This window comes from Centroberyx affinis, unplaced genomic scaffold, assembly GCF_046629955.1.
Source record: "Centroberyx affinis isolate AG114_WGS23_722 - 3 ecotype Tasmania unplaced genomic scaffold, CSIRO-AGI_Caff_v1 ptg004631l_1, whole genome shotgun sequence".
NCBI classification, from domain to species: Eukaryota; Metazoa; Chordata; class Actinopteri; order Beryciformes; family Berycidae; genus Centroberyx; species Centroberyx affinis.
In genome coordinates, this window is record NW_027282236.1 from 57088 (window position 1) to 64120 (window position 7033).

Genomic DNA, 7033 nt, shown 5'->3' on the forward strand with positions numbered 1-7033 from the left:
GAGAGAGAGAGAGCGAGAGAGAGAGAGAGAGAGCGAGAGAGAGAGAGAGGGAGGGAGAGAGAGAGAGAGAGAGAGATGTGAAGGGTTGTCCTTTCCCTGGACCAAGGAGGACACTGCCAATTACGGGCCTCCACTCAGCGCTGCTGCTGAAGGGTGATAATTCTGTACAAGGACGCTAATTGCAGCGCGGGACGTGGCCTTGCCGGGGAAGGGTCTTTTATATATTGTTTCTAACGTTTGTAATTACAGTGCAGTGCCTTGGACTGCCGCCAGCACATGTTTATGGGCCCATGAGTAACCCAACTCCTCCGGCCCATGGAGGGAGATTCATATCCGAGCTGTGCACTCACTGCACTCTGTGCGCGCGTGCGTGTGTGTGTGCGTGTTGATGACTCATGGGGCTTGGGCGAGTGTGTGCAGAGGGGATAGGCTACAGTATATACCATGTAGATGGTTGCAAGTATTGAACGAGGACATAACAAAGACCATTTTTTTTAAGTTAAATCGATTAGTTTTTTCGATCATCTAAACTGAAAGTGCTGTTTAACACAGGTTGCAGCAACTCTTGTTGGTGCAAGATGGATAGATTGACGTGCAGTCTCTTATTCTAATGCTGATCGTAGCACTGATGAATTGCTGTTATCCTGTAATTGCTGGTTCACTCTACCATTATATTGCAGTCTATACAGACATACGAGGAAACCTGACCTTGAATGGGAATAGGCATACCTTATATGCACACACAGTAGAAATCAGTACTACAGTGGTCAAAGTGGTATTAGAGTAGTCCAATCAGATCAGTGAAAAAAACACTTAGATCATGAAATGCATCAAAAGCACATGATATAATCACTATTAATAATTACTCACTACCCAGACGGTCAACACAATGACAAATTAAGCAAGTGGACTGCTGGCTTTGGTCACTAAATCTAAACAGCATAATTCAGCTAAACATTGATGAATTGGAAAGAGGTGATGGACTGGAGGTGAGATGAGGGGAAGGGATTTATTTTGAGACGCAGGAGAGGCCTTTCAACACTTCCAGCTCTACCTCCAAGAGGAGCAATTTTGCCGATTCTGCAGTTTTTCTATGACTAAATTGCCTTGGCGACAGCAGAGGCCAAAAGCTGAGGAAATATATGAGCGTTGGAAAAGAAAAGTTGAGTGGGCTCAGCTCAGCGTTATCTGGAATATCGCTTTGCCTGGCAGGTACATAAAACAAGTATCTATCCTGACGACGTGTGCTGAGAGACGCTGAGACGTGATACTGTGGACTACAGACTAAAAACCCCCTAAAAACACGTATTGCATATATCAAGTGGTCAGAAGCAAGGACAACAGTGTGTTTTATTTCTTTTATGATTCCTAATATTCATCTGAGTGAATGAGCAACGCGGCCCATCCTAAACTACAAACAAAATGCCCTTGAGCAAGGCGCTTAACACCCAAACGTTGCAGTCGAGCTGATCAGAGTCCAACAGTAAGACTCCGGTTGTACTTTGCCGCAGTATAAGTGTGAATGTATGTACATACGGGAGTGTGAATCAGGGAGTTTCTGAAAACGGCGTACATGTTGGGCAAATCGTTCCTGGGTAAATAAACTTGGGACAAAAAAATAACCTGAGGGTCCATGATGTAAAACGACCATGTCAAAGTTGCACAGGTCTTGTTTCAGGACGTCTGGAGGGAGAGAGGGGCAGTTACAGGGGAGGAAAATCTACATCATCCCTCACCCCCCAAAACTCTCCCCCAGTCCAATATTATGTCATTATGACTGTGCTCAGCGTCTCAGCGGAGTTGGTGTGGTTTTGTGGATAAATCGCATGTGACACTCCCAGCTGACATCCTGATAAACACAGGGAGAATAAAATGGCCCCCCAATCCTCGGTAGTCAGCGGGGTAATGGACTAATGGCTTCCATGTATGGGGAGAGAGGAGAGGAGAGAGGAGAGGAGAGGCAGGGTTAGAGGCCTTGGTGTGTATGTGCATGTGCGTGTGTGTGTGTGTGTGTGTGTGTATGTGCGTGTAATTATTATGTTTATTGAGACTTGAAATTCGCGATTTTGTGCCATAATTTTGGCTCGTGGTTACACAACAGCAACCCTCAAGGCGTATGTGTGTATGTGTGCGTGTGGGTGTGTGTGGGTGTGTGTGTGTGTGTTTGTGTCGGGGTCTCGGTCTCTTTGCCCAGTCTCTCTGCACAGTCCTGGCCTACTTCCTACTGTACTGCTGATCCTGTATCAGTGCAGCTCGGCCTGTAGTGGCCACTGTGGGTCCACTGATCTGCTCTCCCACAGTCACAGTGCTGGAGGGCAACAGCTTCTCTCAGGCAGACTCAGGCCGACTACACTGCTGTTCATCTTGAGGGGATTTGAACGCAGTTCCTCTAATGACTGCCCAGCACGAAGTAAAAAGCCCGAAGCAGACTTTTCTAATGATTAATAGAAGTATTGTAAAAGACAAGTTCCAAGCGTCAGGAAATGTCTCACTGATTTTCCCACAATGCACTGTCACCATCATAAGTGCTCAACTGTCAAAGTGGGAAATTTCAATCCAGCTCCATTTCAACAAGTGGTGACCTGCTAGTGTTAATCTGCCCCACAGTGTTGACTCACTGCACTGCTGCATGCAGTCTGTCAGTAATAAAGCTGGACCCAAATCTAGGGTGGAACTGCAAAATCATCATATTGCTACCCTATGTAAACTTATATTCAGCCTGGTCTACATTATTTAATATAATGTCAAATGTTATTGCTGAAATCCCTTGTGATAAAGTAAGTGCATTGAGCGTGCACGTCATCTTGAGCTTAAGAAAAATGAAGAATTGAAAAATATGGCAGCTTCTGCTACAGTGAGTGAAATCCAAGTCTCTATTCCACAATAAATGTCTGCATTTCTGGCAGGCCTTTCTCTTCTTATGGCAATTATATTATCCTTACTGTGATCTGAAACACGCATATTTCTATGACAATAGTACAATTAAATATGTATCTATATATATAGATAGATATGTAATTATCTTTCTCCATCACAGTCATCACAGAAATTCAATAAATCAAAATGAAAAATGTTGCATATAAAATCTGGAAAGCTTAACAGCTTCCACTGATTAGAAGTATGCAAAAATAATTATAAAATGAATTCCTAATTGGTGAACATTTATCCAGATTTCCTCACAGGACTACAAGCATATGCATTTTTTTTTAGCATGGACAGTCCCAGCAGTATGGAAATTAAATCCCCAACCCTGTCAGTCCTCCACAGAGCCTCAGATCAGACATATGACTAACATTGTGCTGGGTCTCTGAGTTTTACAGTACTTCAAAATGGCACACTGAGACAGTTTCAGCTGGAGAAATAAAAGGGGCTTCATTATTATGGCAGAAAAATATATTTACAGACAGTGCTCACTTGGCCTCCATTCACCACTCCAATCTGGATTTCATATTAGCCAGGAGAAAATTGGATGGAATTCACAACATCACAGCAACCTCATAAATGAAACAAAATCACATAATCTTAAATACCAGTTTATCCACTTAACAAATGAAGCAGTGCATTGGCGGCTTATCGCTGTGTTGTGCTGGTGAATGAGTAATTTTCACTGTGTGTTGCACTAGTAAGAATACACTGAGCACTGGCACATGACCTGAACCACACACTCAGTGCTTCGAGAGTATTTGGCAGAAATACCCAGATCTGCAGAAACACACTGCTCCTATACCAACCAACACACAGGCCCACTAAAAAAAAGCTAAAAAAGGGGGGGCATCTATTCAAAAGTTAATCTGAAAATAAAAAATCATTTCTCACCTCTGTTTAGATTACACAACTAAACAATAATATTACATGCCAGAAAGTAATCCCATTTGTTAATGTTGTGTGAAATAAGATTCTTAATTTTAAATTTGCATAACCCAGAGGTGTGGCAACGCCCCAGGCTGGCAGTTCCTGAAAAGAGGTTGATCTCTTTTATCATCTAAATGGATATCCTGCTTTATGCTTACAGCCTTATTGAGAATAAGAAATAATGCTACTTTATGGCCAATCAGAATCACAGGAATTAAAATGCTCAACTCAAATATACCATACTGAATTACAAACCCATTGTTATACTAGTCCAAAGGGCTAAATAGATACAATTAATTAGGCAAAACTAAATGCTAAAAATTGTAGATTGAAAAAAAATAAAAATAAAAAAAAGTTTCTAGTATTATTAACCTGCAAACGGCTAAGTATGAGTTACAAAGGCACCTGATAGATTTTGTGCTTTGGTTGTCAAAGATGGAAAAACAGGCATTATTGCAATTACATTCATATGAAAAAAAAAAACATATTAATTTCTAAAATCATAGATGTGGCCCAGAAAGTAGAACATACACACACACACACACACACGCACACACACGCACACACACACACACACACACACACACACACACAAACACATACGCACACACACGCACGCACACACACATACACACACACACACACACACACACACGCACACGCACACGCACACGCACACGCACACGCACACGCACACGCACACGCACACGCACACACACATGCACAGGTAAGGCTGAACTAGATATAAGAACTCGCTGGTCAAGCCATTAGAAAGCAAAATGCACATGAAACTGCTGAAAAACACTGATGTTGTGTAGCCATGAACCAATGTTAATACTGTAAAACATATAAATGAGTCTAAATAAGTCTCAATATCTACATGATGATTAGTCAAACAATCTGTACTCCAATGTATTTTCTCTATTACTGTAATACTCACTGGTATTTCTCTTCTGTACGCAGACAGCCTATAGAATTTTTTTTTTACATAGGCTATTGCTTTTGGGAACTTTATGACTGAACTTTTTAATTCTTAAACAGTTCATTTTTCAAAGAAAAAAAATTATATAAAAACTATATCATTTTACGGTGTTCAACCTATATAGAATATTTTAATGTAAAACTCTAATACTTCTAAATCAAGTACAAATCAGCACATGAACCCCAATGAACGACAAAATAATTCATAAAATACCTAAAAAATGTGTGAATTACATATTACATATAACAGTTACTTAAAATTATAATTGTGGTCAATTGTGGAAATAAGTGGTCAACCAAATAAACATAACATTATGCACTGTATATTTCCTCATTTTCACCTATTTCTTTTGGTACCTATAATCCATAAAAAAGTCTCGATCTGTTGTCATTTGGAACTCAAAGCATCTTTAGAAAAAAGGGATATTTTACATATTAGCAAAGAATGTCAGTTCCACTGCAAATCCTGTGGCAGTTCTTGTTCAAGTTCAAGGTCACGTTCAGACTAAGTTCAAGTTCAAGTTTGGGAACTTCTTGTTCTAGCTGTGGTCTGCAGTTTCTTAAGCTCCACTTTTGTAGCATAATTCATGCACCGCTAGCCCCCGTGTGTATATCAGAAAGTAAAATATATTTACTGACAATGATGTATTAAAAAAATGCCATTTTGGAATTGATAGTTGAATGAGTTTAATGAAATAAAACACACTGAACTCACCATTTTATCTAGCCTAACATTAGAAAGGACAAAAACATAGACAAGGATATAGAAAATAACTGTGTTAAATATTCTTAAAAAATATTTATTTCAGATATCCTTCACTGATAAAACTGCAATATCAGTGGGATATGTGTGTTAGATTGTGAATGTGTGTTTGAGCGTGTGTGTGTGTGTGTGTGGTGTGTGTGTGTCCCATTATTTGCTTTATTGTATCTGTGTAGCTACAGGATACTGAAGTTTGCTTCAGTGCACAGTATACCTCATTGTGGGCCATAGCAGGGTCTTGCATTGGTCAGGTATAGTCTTACAGAGAGAGAAAATACTGCAAACCCTTACCACCCTGCCATCTGCCTCTCAACATGCAACCTTCCCCTGGAATACTGCCATCCGCTGCCAAAAAGGCCTTAGGGGTGGGGTAGTGTGATACTCTGCCAGCCAAAACCATGAGTCCACTGCTAGTTAAGAAGAGCTGATATTCATATGAATGCACACAATCACCTATGTATGGAAAAATTACAAACACCTGAAAGCTTCGAGTACTATCAGATAGGCTTTGCCCTTCAGAAAACCCCCAAACCCTTATACAAAAACCCTGATAAGCAACTGAACATCTGAGCAGAAATTAGCAAGCTAAAGCATTAGGCCAAAGCTAGGAATATGTCCACATCAACGCTATTTGCTTAAAAATATGATAAGTTTTAAAAATTGTATGAAAAATACATATCCAGTGACAGTGATTACTAATCATTTTGGTTCCCCATACAAGAAATACTACAAATTACCACAAATGGTTAAGAATAGGCCTGGGGATTGTAAATGGCCATATAAATGCCTCATTTATTAATATAAGATGGTCGTGCCATTAATTTGAGATCATAAAGATAATGCAAACTACCAAGTATCTGACAAAGAGCCGAATGTGCCAAGGCAAATTTGCTTTTTATCTACAGTAAGTCCTTGAAATTTACTTTACAACATTTACTATAATTTTTTTTTGTTTTAGCGGAATTACTTCATGGCTGCTTACACAGCTTTATTACTCACTCAGGGTTTGTTCCTACTTCAGATTGGCTTAAAATGAAAACAAGGAAATGTATTCATTTGCATCAATATAATTACAAGGGCAATTTGAGAGTAGTTTTTTGTAAGCACTTGCCACAGTATGTTGCTATGGAAAGCGCAAACAAAGGTTTATCACATGTGCAAAGAAGTGATGTATTGTATGGATCTCCTGTTGCTCAGAATAATCAGTGGAGAAGAAATAACCAGATAGCTTTCAAATGTTGTGTACACAGGCAAATACTGCTGTGAACACTTCAAATTCAAAGAAATACAGATAATTCCCATCGAAAATTAGTTGACAGTCAAGCTTTTGGGAACATTAGTCAAACCGATCAGCACACCACGTATTTCTCCTCATACTCATACCAAGCCCGAACCACATCACTCACATGAAATACCTCCACAACCGTGGCCTTCCAC